We start from the raw sequence: 13,860 nt of genomic DNA on the forward strand, positions 1-13,860 counted from the left end.
CGCACCGGGTTTAATGAGGCAAGTGACAGCTCAGAGCGAGAGACTCTGCTTATTAGAGTAGAAAGGGATGAGATGACTGAGTGATACGACGTAGAGGCTGCAGGGACCGGGTGACATGGCATCCTCAGAAGAAGCGGAGCCACACGTGTGTACTGCACCCGTAGTCATTGCTGTCTGCAGTGCAAGGTAGCAAACAATGATGTAGCCTCAGCCTGACAATTCACAGCCTGCCCGCTAGATGCAAAGTGACAGTGTATACTTTAGAGACACGGGCACAGGATGCTGCCTGGCATCTCGCGTTTAATCAGGAATACAGGAGAACGGGCACTAGACTCATTACAATATGGCTCGGCATAATGATTTTTTAGCATTGAGCTTATTGCAAATGCTCCTGGGCAGAGGCAGAAGAGAAATGCTGACTATTGAAGTAGAGAAAAGCATGGATTAGGGGTTTTATATCCAGTATAAAAATGATCTGCTGCTATCTGTGATAAGAACTAGTCGCCATCTGTGCGCTTGTACCGCACCTTTTATACTGATGTAGCAGAGCTTAGTGATATTGACATACACCTCATACAGTTGTTAGCCAAATACCGACACATATTGCTTCCAGCTCCGCTATACAAATGCAGACTCGGTGGAGTGTGGGTATGTGGTTTGAATGGAGAGGAGGGAATAAGCTGCTGCTAGACATCTCTAACAACTTATCTCCTATAGGAACAAAAGAGTATGTGAAATCCAACATGTCTGATCCTTCAGTCCTCCATCTAGGGTCCGATCATTTTAGTAAACGAGCGCCGATCTACTCGATTGGCGCTCGTTTACAGGACCTATTAGACGGCCTGATAAACTCCTGTGCTCTGCAGCTTCTCAGTCCTGGCGGCAGCAGTGTCTCAGCGGCCTGTCAGCTGGCAGGCTGCTCAGCCAATTACAGGCTGAGACCACCACGGCCTGTAACTGGCTAAGTGGCCTGTTAGCTGACAGGCTGCTCAGGCGCCGCTGCTGCCAGGAAGCTGCGGAGCACAGGAAAGAAGAGTGGGAGCAGGGAGAGGTAAGGTATCAGGTGTTTGGGCAATCATCAGATGTTGGCTGCGCATCGCTATTACATGTAGCAATGTGCGGTGTGCGGTGTCAACAATTTTAGGTGCAAACCTAAACCAACAATCAGCCCATAGTCGTTTCATTGGCTGATCGTTGTCTCTATTACATGGAGTGATAATCAGCCCAATCAGCCCAATTCAGCCGATTATCGCTCTGTGTCATAGGGTCCTTTCATTGGAGGAAAGTCAGATGTCACTCATACACAGTAATATTGGGGAGTGTGTGTGTGGTGGTGGTGGATTGGCAAAATATAAATATGTCTTCTTCCAAAAAAGTAGAACCAGACCAATCCACGAGTGGTGTCTGGTATTGCAGCTCAGATAATGGGGCTTAGCTGCAGTACCACAAACAACCTGTGGACAGGTGTGGTGCTGTTTTTGAATAAAGAAACCATATTTGTTTTTTTCTAGGAACTCCTTTAAAGTCAATAAACGCTTTGAGTTACAAACCTGATGAGTTAAAGGGGTTTTTCCAGGGGAAATTGATGGCCTATTCTGAGGATAGACCATCAATGTCTGATCAGTTGTTGCCGACACCCCAGCACCCTCATTGATCCGCTGTGCAGCAGAGCACTGGCATACTGTGTCACTGTGTAGTGGCCATGACGGGTAACTGCAGCAAGGCTCCCACTAAAGTGAATGTAAATTGAGTTGCAGTGACCCATTATGGCCACTACTAAATGTTCGGAGCTGAGGCTTTCGTTACTAGAGATGAGCGAACCTCGAGCAGGCTCGAGTCCATTCTAACCCGAACTTTCGGCATTTGATTAGCGGTGGCTGCTGAAGTTGGATAAAGCCCCAAGACTATGTGGAAAACATGGATATAGTCATTGGCTGTATCCCTGTTTTCCAGACAACGTTAGAGCTTTATCCAAGCTCTAATGCCGATCGTTCGGGTTCGGATGGACTCGGACCCGAACCCGATTCGCTCATCTCTATTCGTTACCAATCAGCTATTGATTGCCAATGCCGAGGATCAGTCAATTTTCACAGTAAACAGCCTTTAATATAGTACATTTCCTGTATCATGATTTGCTATAATGAACATAACTATAAGGGTAACAGGTAAACTAAAGGGGGGGCCATAGTGGTGATAGGCTTTACACATAAGAATACAGTACTGTAAGCCATTAATGATGCAGCCATTACCAAATCCACGCTATATGTACTAATAAATAGTCTAGAGCGTCTCCTGGACACACCATACAGCAACACGCAGGGTGCCTATACATCCGGTATATGATGCATATGGGAATTCAGCCACCACTATTCTTGCCATGTGCTTTACTTCCCATTTCCATCCTCTATAAATCTTTAGTTTCTACAAATCCTTCATAACTCCCCAAACCCTTAATCCAAGGGCATGGCAGCAATTAGCAGTCGACACAGTAACTTTGATGCTTCTTCTACTTCCCGAGTCCCCGATGATGTCACCTCCAGCTCTTAACTACTAAATGCTCCTTTCATCTTCAAGAGCGTCTAATAAGGTAAGAAATTTAAGCTGTGGTTGGATATTTTCTTTCTGATCAGGTATTTTAAGGTTACCTATTGGGGGATGCATTGCTACTGCGCCAAAGTTTCTGCAGAACTGATGCCATCTGCATGGAACATTGAGACGTGCCCGGCGTCCTTAGGAGCTAAGATCTTACAAACCGCCTACAGCACAGGAGTATATTGGGGATATCCTTGAGATGCAAGTTGAAGGATATCCTCAAGGTCACAGTTTACATGAAAGGGTCTTTATCTCTGATTTAACCAGACGTCTTGTTAGACAATGAAAGGGTGTAGAGCAGCAGCCAGGAGAGATTCCCTGTCTACCCATTCCCTCCACCTACTGAGCTGTTAGATTCAGGGCTTCCCCTCCTCTCACTTTACCTTCCCCGGGGACCCCACACAGAGTAGAAGCTGCCGGTCCCTAGTTTCCATGGCAACCACATGACAGAAAGCCGGTGATGATGCTGAAATATCAGCGTAACCACTTCTGAGTACAGCTTCAATAATACATGCAGGTCCCCAGCCCCCTCCTCACACCCCACCCCATTGTATGTATACGATTAAACCCCCTGACACATAAAGCTGTATATTTTTATGCACGGTAATACGCCTTCATTTATATTAATGGCGCTCTTTAGTTACATCTGTGATTTTATTAATAGTGCTCTCGCTGCAAAGGCTTTGCTGTCAATAGCTGCCTGTTTAAGAAGATAAAAAGGAAGGGGATGACTTGGTTAAGTAATGGCGGCCACGGTTATGGATTCGGGTTAGGATTTATTCGATGCAAGTTGTACGCATACAGATAATACACAATGCTTAAACATGGTGGCTTGTGGAAGGAGAAAGGTTACATGTATCACAATGGCTGTTGTATCATAGTTCTTGTGTATCTTTCTGTTCTGTCTCTTATTGTGGCTAGTTGCACACCCAAAACATGTCCCTCTCCTGTTCTGGCTCAGCATCTCCTACATAAGGCTGCTCGCTGATGCCTAAGCAATACTGGGGTTTTGTCATAGCTTTGGTGTGTGTTCCTGTTCTGCTATCCCTGTGCCTGTTTCCTGATGTTGACCCTGCCTGACCCTTGCTGACTCTCCTGTGCTGACCAGCGCCATCTGCTGGATCTGCTTCCTGCTTTACCCAAACTGGACTGCTCTTCGTCTCCTGCCATACAGACGTCATAGTGGAGTTACACTGCTTGGGGAGTCAACAGTTGTTCGACATCATAGTGGCGTTACACTGCTTGGGTGATCCAACTTTAATTAGATTTAATTATAAAAGCACAGCTACATTCTTACAAAAACAGCACCACCCCTATCCTCAGGTTGTGTGTGGTATTACACATCCATTCCATCCACTTTTATGGAACCATGCTACAAAACCAAACTGAGGCCAGGAGTGGTGCTGTTTATACAAGAAAGTGGCCATGTTTTCCTAAACCTGGTTAACCCCTCTGCTCTGTACCTTGCCTGTCCATGCATTACATGTAACAGTAGCTAGCAGCCTCCTTCTCCCTCGCTGACTTCCACATTAAACATTTCATAGCTTTTCTCTTTTCCATCTTTATAAATGTCAAAGCTATAACTTAGTATGAAGAATTTTTTACATCTGACTTCTGGAATTCTCCTGGGACAAATAAAATATTATAATCGATCGGCTATCATATTCGATCATTATTCTCTGCACACTGGGAGGGATGAGATGGCTTCATCTAATGTAATTGACTTCCGGGGAGATGTGAGAGAGGAAGAAGAGAGATGAAAGGCCTTTTGGATGACTGAATGACATAGAAATATGAATGATATAAGTCTATATTAAAGATTTAAAAAATATATAGTGGGATAAAGTTTTAGTTCTATTTTCAGCTTGGAGGTATACTGTTTATATGGCACTGGCTGTTTGTTAGTGGTTGCTGAGTTTCCTACCAGAAACGCTGTGTCCTGTTTATACTGAATGTTGCAGAACTATAGGGAAAAAAAATGTCAATAGATATTGAGAGTCATGTGATCCATTCTAGGGATGGTCCGAACCCTCCGAGGTTCGGGTTCGTATGAACCTGAACACTCGGCATCAGATTCCCGCTGTCTGCCCGCTCCGTGCAGCGGGTGGATACAGCGGGAGGACCGCCTGGAAAACTGGGATACAGCCTATGGCTATATTCCAGTTTTCCAGGCGGTCCTCCACGGAGTGGGCAGACAGCGGGAATCATTACCGAGGGTTCGGGTTCGTACGAACCCGAACTGAACTCGATTCGGACCATCCCTAATTGCAACCTTCTGGGTCAATCAGGTCAGTTCTAAAGGGGTAAAAATGCCATCGAGAAGTCATGGGCATAAGCTCCACAATAGTGAGCCTACGTAAGTATAAGGACCCCTTGACTCTACATAGAACGTTTACGTCTAATATTCACAGTATATTAGTTTTTTTATGAGCACTATGACCTGAGCGAAGAACATCTCTATAGATTCTTAGTGCCAATTATATTCTCTCACATTTTCACCGTCCTTCACATCACATTGAAGGAGCCTCAATCGCCCATTTGGCCTGTTATTACATCTGCTTTCTGTCACCTATTAGCAATTAACTCCAGGGTCACGATGAGTTAATGATCCAGGCCAATAGCCAACCATTATCCAGAGCTCGGCTCCGGCTAACAACCAGTGGACGGGTGACCATGAATAATTCTTATGCTTTGCTGTGACTGCCCCCATATCCCTCCAAGAATGTCTCAGTAAGATGAATAATGTATTGATGGAGCACAGCGATCATGTGGGCGCCGGGCCAGATTTTGGCCTCATCAAATTTTATCTGCTGTTCACCTTTGGATATTGCCTGTTCTATAGCCCTGGCAGACTGCCATACAGCTGCACAGAGAGATATATGGCTCCACTACTGGGATTAAATAATCAGAAATTATTGTTGTCACAACCTGAGATTTATGGGATATGTGTCTGAGGTGGAGAACGAATGTAAGTGATGGAAGAGGATCAGAGACATAGTAGGGGAATATGCAGGAAATGAAACAAGGCCAAGATTGTAAGGATGGGATCTGGTGATTTCAAGAGTTATAAATAAACCTAGTGAGTTTCCATTGGAATTACTATGGCACATAGCTCAATGATGAGATAGATGGATGGATGGAGAGGACTTAGGGCCCTGTTCCACGCGACGATTATCGCTCATATAATCTTTAAATGGTATGGAACAAAGCGATAATCGTTTGGTTGAATAACAGTTAACGATTAAACGCCGAAAAAGAAATCGTTGATCGCTTAATAAAACCTGGACCTATTTTTATCATTGCTCGTTCGCAAATCGTTTGCATGGAATAAGACGTCATTCGGGTGTTCGTAGTAACGACGAAAGCAATAGTGATGACAAGATGACTGCAAGAACGATCATAAGTAACAATCATCGTTCCATGTAAATGGGTGAACGATTTCAGGTCGTTCGCAATAGCGGTAGTTTGAGATGGTTTATCGTTAACGATTATGCGAACGCTAATCATCCTATTGAATAGGTCCCTTAGATAGATAGGACATTGATAGTTGGATAGATAGATAGATAGATAGATAGATAGATAGAAGGAAGATAGATAGATAGATAGATAGATAGATAGATAGATAGATAGATAGATAGATACTGTAGTAAATGGATAGATAGATAGGAGATAGATACAGTAGATAGGAGATAGATAATGGATGGAAAAAAAAATAGATACATGTTATGTTATTGAAGAATCCGTCAGGCACTTGCAGTATACTAGTCCACTCTAGATACCTATATTACATCGATATGCAAATATCCATTTTTTATGAGTAAATTATAATAAAATCTCCACAGGGAGAGCATTAGACAATAAAGACTCTCAACAATTTCCTTTCCTTTCGTTATGAAGTGAAGTACCTATGATTTTTATTAATCCACCACAGTATCTTTGCCAGTCCGGAAGCTGAATACATTATTAGAAGCTGTATCTACTTCTCACTACTGGAGGAGAGTACAGTAAATTTTGGTCAGATTTTACAGTCTTCCACGTGACCCTCACCGGCGGTTTGTATCATCCATCAGTGCGCCGAGTCTACACGGCAATGTGATTAATAAGACATTAGGGATTATGACTTATTCACACATCTGCTTTCCTGGAAGGAATACGGGGGGTTTCCAATAAATCTGCAAAGAATTCGTTCAAATGTAAATTAATCAGCCAAAGAAGAAGCTTTTATCACTGAGGCGGATGGAGATCTAAAGAGGCCCTCATATCTAACAGTGGGCCCCACTACAAATGTTATACAGTTATATACCACCCATACACCCATAAGTCAAGAGACGGGAGGACACAGGATTGTTTGTCTGACAGCCATAGAAAGTGTACCTGTGATTAAAAATAACTCGACGTATCATCAGGCATGTCAGAAGTTATTAAACACAGCTGGTTTCACTGCTGACACCCGATGTGATCAGGAGATATAGCCAGGAAGAGAGCACAGCAGCAGTGCCATCCACTCCCTCGCCATATTTCCGTAATAGCTAATTCTGACAATGTAAGTCTATGAAGCTACCTTGTTGGAATAAGTGGATCATGCTGCTGCAACTCCTGATGGCACTCCTGATCGCGGCGGGTCTGAGCAGTGAGACCGACTGTGATCAATATCTTTTGACATAAAAACCTTATGACACGGCAAAAGTTAGTTTTTATGACAGTGACCCTTTAAGGCAGGGATGGGGAACCTTTGCTCCTTCACCTGTTGCAAAACTACCATCCCATCATGCCTGGACGGCCAAAGCTTTGTCAGTAGCTGTTAAGGCATGATGGGAATTCTAGTTTTGCAATAGTCAAAGGTTTCCCATCCTATAAGGAGTCTCAGTAAATAAAGGAGTGTCAGTAAATAAAAACTATTGTACTGTAAAAACATAAAAAAAACAGCTGTTATAAGTGTTATTCCAGTCCCCAGTTCATTAATAAAACAGGGGATAAGGGGACATCCTGATCCCATATCTGGAGAAATTGCCCAACCCCAAAGACCGGATGATCCTGAGATGCTGACCGCCAACAGCCTGGCCATTGAATCTGGGCATCACCGACAGACATACAAGCGCAGAGAGAGCAGACTGTGCCAGCAGTGTGACCAGGAGGCTGTGGAGGATGAGGCCCACTGCCTGCTGTGGTCCCCCAAATATTCAGCAGTGAGGGACATTCACTTTAGGAGACTGATGGATCTCTTCCCATCTTTTACCACCATGGAGGAGGAAGAGAAACTACCCATCCTTCTGGGGTAAGAAGAGACCACAGCGACTATAGCGGCTCAATATGTGACTGCCTGCTATAGACTGAGAGGAGTGTGATATGCCATGGACTCCAATACCCTGACCCAGGTATCTCCCCACCCACCAGGTATCTCTTTGATATGCCACAGACTTCTGTCCCTACCCCCTTCCCTACCCATTTGGCAATGCTAATATGTTATTTAGACCTGCGAATAAAGCCAGATAGATAGATAGATAGATAGATAAATAGATAGATAGATAGATAGATAGATAGATAGATAGATAGATAGATAGATATGCCCATGATGTGACTGCTAAAAGCTAGGATGACATTGATGACTGGCTAGTGTATGGATGAAGGGAGAGGTGAGTATGCTGTGCAATGGAGTTCAGATATCACCACAGCCCCATTTATCCGAAGGCAGAGGTGTAGCTATAGGGATGGACTGGTCGCAGTTTCATTCTGGACCTGGTACTTGCCTCTGCTTGATGCATAAACTGCAGTACCAGACACTGCCACAAAGACATAGAATGCGCTGTGTTAAGTCCATTATACCCAACCAGTAGTTCGCTGGTGGTCTATTGCAAGATGTGTTGAGTAATAGGCAGAGAATACGGATGCTGAAGCCTAAGAGAAAATTTACAAGCACATCTCAAGTATAGTCTCTTGAGAATAAGTATCTGGGCCCATCTGTAGAGTGTTGGTGATGACAGAAGTAAAGTGTAACATTGAGTCATTTTTCAGCGGCTGCTTTGCTTTCCTCCTCCTTCAGCAGCCACACATCTATCTGTTCAGGCGAACGTGTCTGGTGGTTTATGCTCCGGAGGATAATTAATCGGCAGAAGACATAAACGTCCGCTCTCCTTAAGGAAGAATTCATTTGATGGTGCCGGAATGATGGAATAGTCTAAAAATCCCCGTTCTTATGTGATCAGCGATATTGCTGCGAATGATGAGCATAAATAGGCCGCTCTGGCTGCAGATTCATGTCGTCTAAATTCTAATTGGCCTAAATAAAATGTTATAATAAACCTTATTTACTGCAAGGAAACTCCATATACTCGACTGGTCGCGTTTTATAGAATTTTCAAAGCTTTGGTCAAATAAGGGTTGAATAATGATCACACCTAACCTGATATTCTTGCACTCCTCATTTCTAATTGGGCTCCAAAGCAATGTTCATCCAGAGCCTCCTGTTGCATTACATAAAGAATATTCCAGAACAACAGAAGAGACAGTATTGCTTTGGCATTTAAAGCCCATTGACATGTTGGATTTATATAGGAACGGTCTGAAAAATCTATGGAGTTACCGTAACTCTATGGCAGTGCTATTATGGAGCTATATAACAGCTGTGAGCATGGTTCCTTATACAGGTAGAGCAGACAGGGAAAGGGTTGGGAGCAGAATTGGAAATCTGCATAAAACATTCCAGTTTATTTGCCACCCAGGGATTGATAAGATGCATTCTGGCTTCGGCAGTGAAGAATCAGAATACGTAATGTATGTTACCATAGTAAAACGTGTTATTAGCTCTTATCGCGGCAGCCAAGAAGTTAAAAGACTCCCATAGGAGCATGCCACTGCAATGACAGCTGCAGGCTGTGGTCTCAGCACCGGAGGCTTCCTATTGGCTGCCGGTGATGTCATGATTTATGTATACCTCCATCCCTGCTGCAAAACAATTAGAACTTGCAGTGGATGGAACACAATGAAACGCTATAGCCTTGCTACACCCTGCCCCTTTCATTACTTACCTGATAACTTTGCCAGGATAATTCTTTAGCGTTTTTCACGGACCATGTAATTGCTACAGATGTAGCAGAGCTGAGTGTGTCGAATGAGGCATAGCGGTAATGTGTTTGTTATATGATCCCAACAAAATCAGCTAAACCCAAAGGTGTTAGGATGAGAAGCATCAGGAATACTGATACTTCCATCTAAATACCCCAAACAGGACAAAAAGTCTATGTAGGTAATGGATTTTCGAAGGATAGGTAATATTAGGATGTTTTAGATCATGGTGTAGTAGGTTATCTCTGGGGTACAACTGTCAGGTCAATAGTGGGGGGCAATCGGGGGAATATCAATATGGGTCCCCATTATGGTACCGAATTTTGCAACTAAGGACAAAATTGTCCCTTGTTTCTTTCCTCCTCAACCTTGATTGACTCAATGGGACATACCCCAAACACACCAAAACACACTTTTGCTACCAATGTGTTGCGCAGGTTATTGCCACCCAATTGCATAGGGGGGTCCTAAGCAGGGGGGGACCGATACTCTTTTAGGTAAACATGCTATGACAACGCCCAGTAAAATAAGATAATGCCCTTTAAGCATGCAATGGAAAGACAGTACTAAAAATACACTCCAATTTCCCTGTAATTGGGTTACAATAGTCAGCCTAGTATACAGAGCAGCTCTGAGATAAACATATTAATAAATGATTACGGCTTGTCATTTCTCTTTGTCTCATCTGCGTTTCTAAAAAAAAAAATAGAAAAAAAAGTTCTAAGAATTCCAGAAAAGGTCACTGGGTTAAAAAGCTGGAAACATAACCACATATCGACAAATCCATTACTGCAGCCACATAGACTGATGGGACAATTGATCACTTGTTCGTCATTGTACTCTGTGCGGTCCCTGTGCGTCGCTAACACCTAGTTACTCATCAGCATTACGGGGCGCTATGAGCTGGGATAGGAAGGGGTCGGTTACATGAAGGCTGGGTATTATAGGATGGTGCAAGTACTCCTCTTATCCAGAATCCTCTAGTACACTATGCATGGTACTCCAAAAGACGAGCGGAGGAGATACTGTAGGTTGTCAGATTCCCTATTGTAATTAGTTGCCAGTGTTACCCATAGGCGTAAATGGTGCAGGAGGGGGAAAATGCCATGGAGGCCGCCAAATATCCTGGGTAGATTCTAAATCTTATTATTCATTGATTACTGATTAACTCCAATGAGTAGTTGCATACTACTTAGGCAAGAAGGGCCTGCTTATTTTTTCCAGAATTATCATCACTATTGATCATTTAATAGTGTATTATACTAAACTGCAATACCAGATGCTGTCCATAGACAAGAGAGGCGCTGTTTCTGCAATATCAGATAACTTTTTCTTATTCTATACAATCTTTTTACGTTTTCAGGTACGCTTTTCCAGGCTGCTGCTTTATATCAGCTTTCACCACTGCTGGATTACACTGACAGATTCTATCATACAGCTCTGTCACTAGTGTGAGCCACCAGTACTTCTGTGTTATCTGGAAAATGGTTAAAGGTGACAGAATTTCTACAGCATGGATTTCTTGATAAGTACGTCTTTATTTGTTACAGACTTATATTTCTCTTGCAGCAGCTATGTAATTCATGGTTACATGAAGCATGCCAGACACCCCTTCATGATGCCCACATGTACTAAAAGGCATATTCATTTGGCATAACGTCATTTATTCATGTAAATCCCTGCTCATTCTAGGCTAAACAGTCAAGTGGGAGGTCCTACTCAGTGATTGACAACTGTAGGTGCAGACATTTGCTTATATAGAGAGCTGTCCATCACTAACTAGTTCCACCCCCCTGACTACTTAGCCCAAAATGACCGGAGATTTACGTGAATAAATGACAAGTTATATTGGAATATTTCCCAAAAAACTTTATATCAATCTGCCCAGCTCCCCCTGATGTAAAAAATGCTGCCTGAAACATTACATATCCTCTTTAACAAGCATTGGAGTCCTACTGTATACATTAACCTCTGGTTCATGGGGCCTCAATCTGCAAGACATAGGGGGAGATTTATCAAACATGGTGTAAAGTGAAACTGTCTCAGTTGCCCCTAGCAACCAATCAGATTCCACCTTTCATTCCTCATAGACTCTTTTCAAAATGAAAGGTGGAATCTGATTGGTTGCCAGGGGCAACTGAGCCAGTTTCACTTTACACCATGTTTGATAAATCTTCCTCATTGTCTTTTGGGCATCAAAATTGGGAACCATAATGGGCACCAAGTTTGGCCTTTGCTATGTCACCCCCTTTCCTGTACGCCCCTCGCTGAACTGTTAGTAATCTCCAAAGAATGTGACTCACAAAGATAGGAATGTTTATTCCAATGTGCTCAAGCTTCTCAATTACCCATTTGTCCTCCATGTTCTGGATGACTTATTCATAGGTGTTCATACTATACAAATCATATCTGTAAAAATTATTCAATAGGAAAAAAAAAACAAAAAACTATTTGCACAGGTTGGAAGCTTTTCCATGTGAGGACGGACGAGATGATTATGGTTTAGCAACGGCTGATTGACAGATTTATGCCCAAAACATTCCACCTTGTGTTCACTAAATGAATGACAAGAAGAACAAATTCAGAGTAATTGACTGAATACTGACTTTCACATGAAACACTCCGGCATCTACTCATGTTCCATCCAGACACCTTGAGAATAAATTTTCTGCTTGTCTTGTATATCACATACAATCCAGGAAACGTTAAGAGACCAGAAGATGAGTCATAGGAATAATACGATCAGGACTTCAAGGAAGGAACATGATAAACTTGATAATGAGAAGCGTTGGGAAGCGAAGGGAAGTAAGTTCTTACATAAATCACTTACATTACGGCCATGTTGTTTTGCATTGGTGTAACAAATCTTTCATTACTGACCTTAAAAAAGGAGGACGCTTGTAATGGATTGAGGTAAAATGAAGGACAGTGCCATTCAGTATATCAGTCTATGGCTAATGTTCACACAATGTTTTTTCAGCACCCTTTAAAATGACGTCCGTTATTTTGAGTCTAAAATAATGGACGTTATTTAGCAGCCTGACCTCCCCTTAGTGTCAATGACTGGTGTTTGCACATTATTTTAGTTTGGGGTTACTAATTGGCCTTTGGGTGCGGCTTAATTGAAAAGTCCATTGAATTTAATAGTAAAAACGGAAAAAAGAAAAAAAACTGTGTGTGAACAACTACTAAAAAACGTTTGCTGTTTGCAAAAGACGTCCGAAAATAATGATCACGTTCATTATTTTGAAGCCCACGACAAAAATGTCCATTATTGAATACACTGTGTGCATTGGTGGTCTGTCTTCCCATTGACTTCAATGCATTGCCATTGCAATCAGTTAAATCTTGGCAAAAACGGACGTTCTTTTAAATATGAAAATTGTCCGCCTTTTCAATATTTTTGACGTTGTGTGAACATAGCCTATATAAGTAAAGACCTGGAGACTAAGAAGTGACAGCCACTATAGATGGCCATTTTGTGTGCCCTTATCGGCTGCTTTGCCTACAATAAATGGGAAGGAATAGTGCCCATCTGGGGCAGACAATCCACCAAGGTTTAGAGAATTGACTTCATTCAGTCATTTAAAAACTCAGATGACATCACGGTGACTAGTGATGTGGTGTCCACAGTGGTAAGCTTTGATTGGCCACCGTGTCACGTGACATGTCACCAAACATAGTGATGTTATTAATAAGAATCCTGCAGTACCCACTTTAAAAAGAATTAAAGGAGCACTCCAGACGGGAAAAAATTGTTTTTAAATTAACTGATGTCAGAAAGTTCTATAGGTCTGTAAATGACTTCTATTTAAAAGAAAAAAAATGAAGTCTTCCAGTACTTATCAGCTGCTGTATGTCCTGCAGGAAGTGGTGTATTCTTTCTAGTCTGACACATTGCTCTTTGCTACTACCACTGCCCATGACAGGACCTGTCCAGAACAGGAGAGGTTTTCTATGAGGATATTATACTGCTTTGCAGAGAGTTGGCAGCTGAGAGCACTGTGTCAGACTGGAAAAAATACACCACTTCCTGCAGAACATATAGCAGCCGATAAGCACTGGAATAGCAGTAGTTTACAAATCTGTATAACTTTCTGAAAACAAATTCGTTTCTCTGGAGTACCTCTTTAAAGTGTCTACAGTTCACTAGTATACTGATTCATACTAGGGTCCTCTTTAATGTTATATCTATAGACCCTTCAG

General features: G+C 42.5%; 1 protein-coding gene across 3 annotated transcripts in view; it reads right to left on the reverse strand.

Moving 5' to 3' along the window:
• Nucleotides 1-13,860, reverse strand: part of L1CAM (L1 cell adhesion molecule) — a 139,068-nt gene that overhangs the window by 67,733 nt on the left and 57,475 nt on the right. Inside the window, exon 1 of one of the 3 annotated variants that reach the window (XM_069943018.1) lies at nucleotides 2,976-3,026. The exons of the other annotated variants lie outside the window; for them this stretch is intronic. The gene's annotated coding sequence lies outside the window, so the exon portion shown is untranslated. Of the gene's footprint in view, nucleotides 1-2,975; nucleotides 3,027-13,860 lie in introns of those variants that run through there. 3 annotated transcript variants of the gene reach the window in all.

The sequence above is a fragment of the Dendropsophus ebraccatus genome, chromosome 10, assembly GCF_027789765.1.
Source record: "Dendropsophus ebraccatus isolate aDenEbr1 chromosome 10, aDenEbr1.pat, whole genome shotgun sequence".
Taxonomy (NCBI): Eukaryota; Metazoa; Chordata; class Amphibia; order Anura; family Hylidae; genus Dendropsophus; species Dendropsophus ebraccatus.